The 10,000-nt window shown below is 36.2% G+C and overlaps 3 non-coding genes across 3 annotated transcripts; 2 read left to right on the top strand and 1 right to left on the bottom strand.

The window, feature by feature from the left end:
• Nucleotides 1–1,413: 1,413 nt before the first annotated feature.
• Nucleotides 1,414–1,500, top strand: TRNAS-GGA (transfer RNA serine (anticodon GGA)). The gene has a single exon. It is a non-coding gene; the product is annotated as a tRNA-Ser (tRNA).
• Nucleotides 1,501–2,768: 1,268 nt separating this feature from the next.
• On the bottom strand, nt 2,769–2,841 carry TRNAT-UGU (transfer RNA threonine (anticodon UGU)). The gene has a single exon. It is a non-coding gene; the product is annotated as a tRNA-Thr (tRNA).
• Nucleotides 2,842–4,569: 1,728 nt separating this feature from the next.
• Nucleotides 4,570–4,642, top strand: TRNAF-GAA (transfer RNA phenylalanine (anticodon GAA)). The gene has a single exon. It is a non-coding gene; the product is annotated as a tRNA-Phe (tRNA).
• The last annotated feature ends 5,358 nt before the right edge of the window (nt 4,643–10,000 follow it).

The raw sequence follows: 10,000 nt of genomic DNA, 5'->3' as shown, positions 1-10,000 counted from the left end.
ATTCTTGTTAGTCCCGATCCCGATAAGGAAAAGGGGTAATTTATAACAAAGTTTTCGCGTTGTTGATTCCTAGGTGTAGTGCTTCTTCCTCTATGCCGCCTATTGGTCTGGTCCTAGTGGAGTCGGATTGACCTACAATACAGAACCTGTAGGTGTAACCTTTCGCTCAATACTCAAATCAACAATTGAAGCATCTGAGGCTGCATCAATCGGGGATACACGACAGAAGGAATTGTTCTATCTCTAAATTTCACCTTCACCGAGCATAGGTTTATTTCAAAAATCTTTTTTCTTTGTATTACGAATCATGTCTCTTTCTCGTAAGACTGAGGTCGGTAAATCATAAATAATAAATAAATAATAATAAAAAAAAATCAAATCGCACCATCTCTGTAATAGGTAAATGCCTCTTTTTCTCCTGAGGTTGTCGGAATTATTCGTAATAAGATATTGGCTACAATTGAAGAGGTCTTATCAATAAAATTTCCATTTATCCGAGATCTAGGCATGGTTAACAATCCATTCCATAATTCTTCTCATTACCCCTAGAGGGAAAATGATCCCACAAACAAAGGAATTGTATAGTACGAAATCACATAAAAACAAACGGACTCATTCTAAAAAAAAAGGTGTCGACCTTCCACTCAAATTGTCCCTTTGGGGCAGGGATGGATAGGAAATATTTGAATCCGATTGTATTTCATTTAAATTAAGTATTAAGTATAAATATTAAGTAGTATACCAATGAACGGAACTATTCCTATTTTATCGAAGCTCAGGAATCAAGGAAGTTTTTCCTACAGATTCTGATGACTCTAGAAGTTTTGATTTGATTATGATCCAAAGAAAAAAAAAATCAAATCAAATAATAGAATCATTCCATGATGAAAATAGAATAAGAATAACCATCCATTTTTTGTGCATAGTGTGTATACACCACGCAATCGAAATATCAAAAAAATCCATGGGACGATTCATGAATTTGTAATAGATTGTGGGGTAGCTCATGAGAGGAATTGTTGTTGAGAAATCTGAAACTAGAAAGGAATTTTGGAATTCCTATGGAACCATAATAGTCTAAATGTAACCATAGTATAAAATAGGGTCAGTTGACTTGTTCCAATTCATTGGTTTAATCCAGTATAAATCTAAGAATAAGACGGGATCGTCTTCTTGACAAACATGAATAGATAGATTCTATCTATTTTTTTTTAATCTTTTTAATAAGATAAGAAAAAGATAAGAAAAAAAATGTTTTTTTATCCCTCGATCCTCGAGGGAAGATCTTTCTTTAATGAAAAGTTTTCTATTTTCTATTTAGAATTGATTGGTCATACCTGTATTGCAATAATACAATAATATGAATGACTCGCTATTCACTCGGTTTCTGGGTCATAATCATAAGATTATGTAGGAGAGATGGCCGAGTGGTTCAAGGCGTAGCATTGGAACTGCTATGTAGGCTTTTGTTTACCGAGGGTTCGAATCCCTCTCTCTCCGTACCTTCACCTAATTCACCAACGGTACCGACTACAATGTATCAAATCAAATAACAATTGATACGAGTATTCCAATCGTACTTTATTTGATATAGATTCTCTATTCCTAATTGCTGTGGTATGGAAAATACCGGAACGGAAAGAATGGACAAGGAATAAAAATCTCACCGCTGATCCATTTGTAATACGTGAATGGGAGAAAAATCCGGATCAAACCTCTTAGATCTATTTACTTCGGCGAAAGAAAAAAAAGGGGCTTGTCCAAAGCTTTGTTATTTTAGTTAGGTTCAAGTCTGACGGGAATAATATTCTACGACTAGCAACTCATTGATTTTCAAACCGATCCACTTAATATCTATTATTTGATTTACTAATCCTTTATATTGGGATGAATAAAGACTCAAATGTTTTGCCAACTCCTCGTGGGGGGATGAATCCATATAATTTTGAATCAGAGCTCTGGATCTTTGTTCATCCCTCATAGTAATAATATCTTGGGGTTTGCAGCGATAACTTGGGATATCTACTATACGGCCATTAACTAAAATATGTCTATGATTAACTAATTGCCTGGCTCCCGGAATGGTCGAAGCCATACCCAATCGAAAAAGGATGTTATCCAAACGCATCTCAAGTAGTTGTAGTAAAACCTGACCTGTTGACCCTTTGGCTTTCCCAGCAATACGAACATATCTAAGTAATTGTTGCTCTGTCAGACCATAATGAAAACGCAATTTTTGTTTTTCTTCTAGACGAATACGATATTGAGATCTTTTCCCGGAACGCGATTGGTTTCTAAGATCACTTCCGGATCTAGGTCTTTTCCTAGTGAGTCCCGGTAAAGCCCCTAGACGGCGTATTTTTTTGAAACGAGGCCCTCGGTAACGAGACATAAAGACTCCTTAATTTTATTGAAATTTCATTTTACAGAATAAACCTAAATTAATACTGAACTAAACGATAAACGAAGCTAAATCCACTGAAGTACTACAAAGAGGAATAAGATGAATTGTATCAATATCCGTATTATTTTGTATATTGTATATATGGGAAGTTAAGGATCCTTTTCTTGATTTGTTCTGTATAGATCAAACGGCTCCAATCCGTTTTTTATTCTTTATTCATAGTTGGAAGTTCCCGCGACATAACATAATAGATCGGTAACCCGACATTTGGAGAAAAAAAAGGGGGGGGTCTTCTCAATATTCCTTGGTCTCAAGGAAAGATGATCAATCCTGATAAAAAAAAAAAAATAGAACAAATAGAGAAAGCCGACTATCGGAATCGAACCGATGACCATCGCATTACAAATGCGGTGCTCTAACCTCTGAGCTAAGCGGGCTCATATAACAGAAATAGTGCGTGAATAGGAATTCGGGAAACTATTGGGATCTTAGTTAGCTATTAGCTATTAATAATTATTAATATTAATTATTATAAATTATTATAACATATTAATTAATATTAATAATTATTAATATAATATGAATTTTGATTTTATTTTTGATTATTTTCTATTTGATTATTTATTTTTGATTATTTCATTTATTAGTAGTCACTAGCACTAGAATTTTTTTTTTTCATTCAAATCAAATTTAAAAAACGCAAAATAATACTATATACATATGAAATAATTCTATATTCTATTATAGAATAGAATATAACTATTAGTTATAGCAGTTATAGCAGATTATATGAATTCTATTTCTATTAGAGTGTAGTTCCTAAGGAAAGGATAAGATAAGGATGCAATCCAGATCCTACTGAGATATTCCTTTTGTTTCATTCGGAAAGGGAGGAGATAGGACGAAAAAAAAAAAAAGAAGAATGAATATCGACCGTTCCAGTATTCCAAACTGCGCGGGAAAAATGAGAGGGGGGGGGAACATCTATATGTGGGATATATCCATCCATATTGAATTGCAGATACATCAATGATAGAATCATTTCTGATTGGACCAAATAATGGAATGGTCCTCCAATAGATATGAAAGAAGATGGGCAAGAAATAAAATAGGAGCAGACACTTTTTCGATATAGGAATCAGTATCTAATGAATTCAATGGTTCCAACATAAATGAAAGAAGGGGATGGGATCACAATGAGATCGAGATCTCATAAGGGGGATATGGCGAAATTGGTAGACGCTACGGGCTTGATTGGGTTGAGCCTTGGTATGGAAACCTACTAAGTGGTAACTTCCAAATTCAGAGAAACCCTGGAATTAAAAATGGGCAATCCTGAGCCAAATCCAGTTTTCTGAAAACAAGGGTTCAGAAAGCGAGAATCAAAAGAAGGATAGGTGCAGAGACTCAATGGAAGCTGTTCTAACGAACGGGGTTGACTACATTGGTAGAGGAATCCTTCTATCAAAACTCCAGAAAGGATGACCTTATTTAAGTACATAGACGTACTTAAATATCAAATGATTAATCACGACCCGAATCCGGATTTTTTGATTATTTATATGAAAAATTGCAGAATTCTTGCTAAATTAAATCGATTCCAAAAGGAAGAATCGAAGATTCAGTGATCAAATCATTTACTCCAGAGTCTGAAAGATCTTTTGAAGAACTGATTAATCGGACGAGAATAAAGATAGAGTCCCATTCTACATGTCAATACCGACAACAATGAAATTTATAGTAAGAGGAAAATCCGTCGACTTTTGAAATCATGAGGGTTCAAGTCCCTCTATCCCCAATAAAAAAAAAAAGGCCTATTTTATTCCATTCCCTAACCATTTATCCTCTTTTTTCGTCAGTGGTTCAAAATGAGCTTAGCTATGTTTCTCACTCACTCTACTCTTTCACAAATGGATCCGACCAGAAATCTTTCTCTCTTATCACAAGTCTTGTGATAGATATGATCTACGTACAAATGAACATATATGGCAAGGAATCTCCATTATTGAATCATTCACAGTCCATATCATTACTCTTACACTTACAAAGTCTTCTTTTTGAAGATCCAAGAAATTCCAAGGCTGAGGTAAGATTTTCTAATGTTTTTTGAGTCCCTTTAATTGACATAGACCCAAGCCCTCTAGTAGGATGATGCGTCGGGGATGGTCGGGATAGCTCAGCTGGTAGAGCAGAGGACTGAAAATCCTCGTGTCGCCAGTTCAAATCTGGTTCCTGGCACGTGGTTAATATATCGAATAGATACTCATACAAATGAATCGATATGGATCGGGATCCATATTCTATTCGTTAATAGTCTAGATCATGATACATACTTATCCATCTAGGGATATATCTAGATCCCCCATTTTTTTTTTTGATGGGTAAAGAAAAGAATTAGATTCTGTTCCCTCTTCTTTTTTGTTTGTTCATACTGTACCTGCTCTCGCTCAAAAAGAATGTTAATACTTCATACATATTTGAATTGAAGTTAGTTGGCTGAAAACCCAAAAGTCTAGTCTAGAGAGGAATCGAAGGGTAGGAATAGACAGGATTCATTTCAGATACAGTACAAAGAAAATCTGATCCCCTTTTCATTTCTGAATTTTGAGTTCATAATTTCATATTTTCTTTCATATTCTATTTCTTCACTTTCTCTTTCTTCACTCCCTCCTACGTGACTTTTCGGGGCCCATCTAAGTGATGTGCGCGGTACAAAGTTCATGGTGCAGAACTCTTTTGATTCATCCTATTGGCTTTGCTCATCCGAAATGGATATCTTCCAAATTGGGGAATATCAATGAAGCCCCTTTAGTAGCCCATTCATAATACTGAGATGAGAGTCCAGTTATTCTGTTTCATCTAGAACAGAACATAAAAAGATTCCTTGAATATCTGGAGTCGTAGAAGTGAATATTAGTTTCTTATCATTCAATGAGCATCTTGTATTTCATAGAAATTGGGGGCAATATAATCCTTACGTAGGGGCCAGCCTATCCAACTTTCAGGCATCAAGATACGTTTCAGGCGTGGATGATTTTCATAAGAGATTCCCAACATATCATAAGATTCCCGTTCTTGAAAATCAGCACTTTTCCAAATCCAGAAAACAGACGGGATTCTAGGATTCCTCCTTGGGGCAAATACTTTTATGCATACCTCTTCGGGTTGATCCACACCATACTGTATTCTCGTAAGATGATACACACTAGCTAACAACCCGCCCGGTGCTACATCATAAGCACACTGGGAACGTAGATAATTGTAACCATATACATATGAAATGACAGCAATGGAGTACCAATCCTCGGGCTTTATTTGTAAAGTCTCTATTCCTTGGTAATCGAAGCCCAAAGATCTATGCACTAGCTCATGCTTGACTAGCCAAGCAGATAAACGACCTTGCATCTTCTTGATCTCTCCCACATTTGTATTTGTATGAGTATTTCACATTTACGATGAAATTTATGAAGATTTACCCGCTGTTTGTTATTCTGCACAAAAGCATCCTGCCTAATTCACTAATTCGTGGGAAGATACTGAACTTTTGTATTTGAAAGATGTTTCAGTTTCAGGAGGTATTTCTGAAGTAGATGGAGATTTATAGAGTAATCCTTGATCGTAATTTCCAGTATGAGTACTGCGTCCAACATGAAACTTGTGATTGGTAGTAAAATATCGATTTTCCTGTTGAGACCCAATTTGATCTTCATAGATTTCTCGAGATACTTTCTTACGAAGTTTCGTTATAGCATCTATAACTGCCTCTGGTTTGGGTGGGCAGCCCGGCAAATAGACATCCACAGGAATTAGCTTATCGACTCCCCGAACGGTACTATAAGAATCCGTACTGAACATCCCTCCTGTAATAGTACAAGCTCCCATCGCAATGACATATTTTGGTTCAGGCATTTGCTCATATAATCTCACTAAGGAAGGCGCCATTTTCATTGTTACTGTGCCGGCTGTTAAAATGAGGTCTGCTTGCCTAGGACTCGATCTTGGTACCAATCCATAACGATCAAAGTCGAATCGCGAGCCTATTAATGAAGCAAATTCAATGAAGCAACAACTGGTACCATAGAGAAGCGGCCATAAACTGGAGAGTCTTGACCAATTCGAAAGATCATTCGATGTAGTTGAAATAACTGAATTTTGGGTTGTTTGGTCAAGTAACGGAAACTCAATAGAATTAATAACTGTCTCAATGTAATCTTTTCTTTGTTTTTGATTTTGATTGTCTGAATATTCAGGAGCTAAGACCATTCCAATGCTCCTTTTCGCCATGCATAAACTGAACCAACAATTGGGATAAGCACGAAAATGAAAGCTTCTATAAATACAGATACACCCAATACATCGAAACTCATTGCCCATGGATAAAGAAAGACCGTTTCAACATCAAAAACAACAAAAACTAGAGCAAACATGTAATAGCGAATTCGGAATTGTAACCAAGCATCCCCCATTGGTTCTATACCCGATTCATAACTAGAGAGTTTCTCTGGTCCTTCACTAATCGGGGCTAAAACTCCCGAAATTAGAAATGCTAAAATAGGAATAAGACTTGATATTATTAGAAATGCCCAGAAAATATCATATTCGTAAAGCAGAAACATAGATGCACTCTCATGAATGTGGAATATACCGAATTAGTCGATTCAAATTGGAATTGTCAATTCATCCATAACTGCTTAGTCGAAACAACAATTTTGATCGAACCACATAGTTGAGTTTGTTTGCTGCGGGTCATGCCTCGTTTCAAGATTCATCCAATAGAATCCCACTTACCCTTTCTTCAATTCTATTTAGATATGGTGTAGACATATTATGTTCTTGTACAAATAAGACTCTCTCACTTTACCTTGGGTTTTCTATAAAAAAAAAAATAAATGAAAGAATATTTTCATTTTCATCAAAAATGAATAAAAAAAAGATTAATTCAATATTAATTATATTATCTATAATTATGTGAAAATAAAATGGAAATATTCCATTTTCAATGAAAATATTCAATGAATATAATATAATAATATAATAAAATCAAAGAAGAGGTCTGGCTCATTTTTTTTTTTCTCTTTTGTAGTAGAATGCCTAGCTCGGGATTTAGGGTATATTCTACTCGGTTGGCGTTGGTGTATTCTTTTCATTAAGATCGGGGTATAGAATCATTGTTTCTATTGATTCGATATGAATACATAAACAGAAACAGAATGCATCGACCAATTAGACTCTCTCCTTGTCCCAGATTTATACTTAATTGATTTGATTCAATCTTCAATCTGTTGAATTATGAGGAACCCTTACATAGAACAACTCATGGGTTCCTATACCCAAATTAGATACTTTTGACCTGTACTATCCCGACAGGACCCCCCAGAAACAATCGAGTTATTTAAATCGAGTTAAAAGTCTTGAAAGAGTCATCCTATTTCGGACCCATTTCTAGTACCCAAAATCGCTATTTGGAATGACTCGAAATACTTATTAATGTAATAACACCTAGTAAGACCAACCAATGGGTTAGGTTTCGTGACAATCAAAAGAGGTTTCGTTTGAAGCAAACCCACACAATGGAGCGTACCACAATGGTAGAGTCGGCCGAATCATAAATTATCTACAGAAGATAGCTCTGATGGAATCACGCGTTGTCGAACAATTCGACAGACCAAATCCCCAAAAACACTCATAGAAATAGAAGAGAGCACAAACGTTGATACCTTTAGGACCAATTCATTATTTCTGAAACAATGAATTTGGGTTGTTGTTCCACCAAAGAGCGATCAGTCGGGGGATTGGATTCCTAACTCATCCAAGTTCAAACAGACCCCTAATCTTCTTGCATAAAGTCTGCATCGGTAGAATCGACAGAATTGAAATGATGAGCAATTGGATTGGAGTAGGTTGGGATACAAAAAAATAAGTATTGTACAGAAAGATAAAAATAACTAAACTACTTGCTTTGCCTTTGCTAGGCCGGCTATACGAAGAAAAGTCTAGTCTATTTTACAATGTTTACAATGAAACTTACCGAAGAGCTTTCTTTTTGAAACTCTGGCTTTTCTACAAATACAAGAACAGGTCCTAGATCCGTGTGACTTACTATTACTATTAGATTCGATTTTGTTGGGTCAGGTTGGGGTTTTTGGCTAGGCTCGTGTTATGATTTTGACTTCATAATCAATTGGCTTGGGTATACCAAACCAAAGAAAAGGTGTATCACTCAATCTTTGATCATGGACAAGAAAAAGAGGAAACAAGCCATATGTCATTCCCCCACGAAAATGAATGAAGAAGAATTGGTTTGGGTATTCGAGATTCGAAAATACCGATCCGGTTGGATCCATTGGAATGAATTATTTTTTTTTTTTCATTTTCATGCCCCGAGGGATCGCCGTGAGCATGTGGAAATGATTCCATTTCCATGGACCAACCCACTGGCCATCTGCAAGCACGCACTAATGAGGAAACGAAAACTATACAAAAATGCAAAAATGTATAGGGCTATACGGACTCGAACCGTAGACTTTCTCGGTAAAACAGATCAAACTGATTATTATCGAAATGATTCGAACTGTTTCAAAGACCCAACATGCATTTTTTCGCATTGGGCTCTTTCATCAACTGATAGAAAGATCAGTTGAGTCCACCATATTTTTTCTTGACAGGAAGATAACGAGATGGCTCCATGTGCTCTGGATTCATTATTTGTATTCTGATCCAGGAGCAATACCAAAGTGTTTCAAAGAAGGGTTACCTTGACGTAGGTCTGCCTCCGGCCTAGATCAACCTAAGATAGAGTCTCTATCGCTCCGCTCCAACAGTCAAATAGGGTACTTCATACACCTTAAAGCTCATAGGACGAAAAGAGGTTGTTTTGAGGTCCTTATACTCATTATGCCTAGCATTGAATAGACTGGGTATTCACCTTATCAATGATCAAATCAATGATGGGTTCCGTTTGGCACATAAATTGGTGCTTGAATCGGACCGAATCAAATATTTGTCAGGCTACTGTTCTCTTGTTCCTTCGAATCCATGGAGTAAGACATCGATTTCTCCATAGAATCAATTCTGTTGATTGCATGATGGACTCCCCTGAAAAAGCATTGGCGCACGTGTAAACGAGGTGCTCTACCTAACTGAGCTATAGCCCTTGTCATAGATATCTTAACATCTAGAGAATTTATTGTCAAGATGGATATTCCATGATCCCACATGATAGCTCTCTGATCCTTTTCCTGCCAAGGATTGGTATTGCTTAGAAGTAAGATTCCATCTATAATTCCCGATGTGATGGGTCCCATTTTTTTTTTTTTCTTTATGATGATAAATGACCTACTTAACCCAGTGGTTAGAGTATTGCTTTCATACGGCAGGAGTCATTGGTTCAAATCCAATAGTAGGTAGAGCTTATTAGATACCGGAGTCGATGGTCTCTAATAAGTTTTTCTACCCACCTTCTTTTCTTTTTTTTTTTTTTTCGTTGCATCAGATTACACTTGATTGTATCCAATTGGCGGAATCCAAATATGGTGTATAAGCAGAACTTCTTTTGATTATTCTGATGCAACGATTAGTACGAAATAACATTGATAG

Source organism: Tasmannia lanceolata, unplaced genomic scaffold, assembly GCF_043159265.1.
Source record: "Tasmannia lanceolata isolate RefF3 unplaced genomic scaffold, GAP_Taslan_0.1 ptg000225l, whole genome shotgun sequence".
Lineage (NCBI taxonomy): Eukaryota > Viridiplantae > Streptophyta > Magnoliopsida > Canellales > Winteraceae > Tasmannia > Tasmannia lanceolata.
This window is presented reverse-complemented; position numbering and strand designations above follow the sequence as displayed.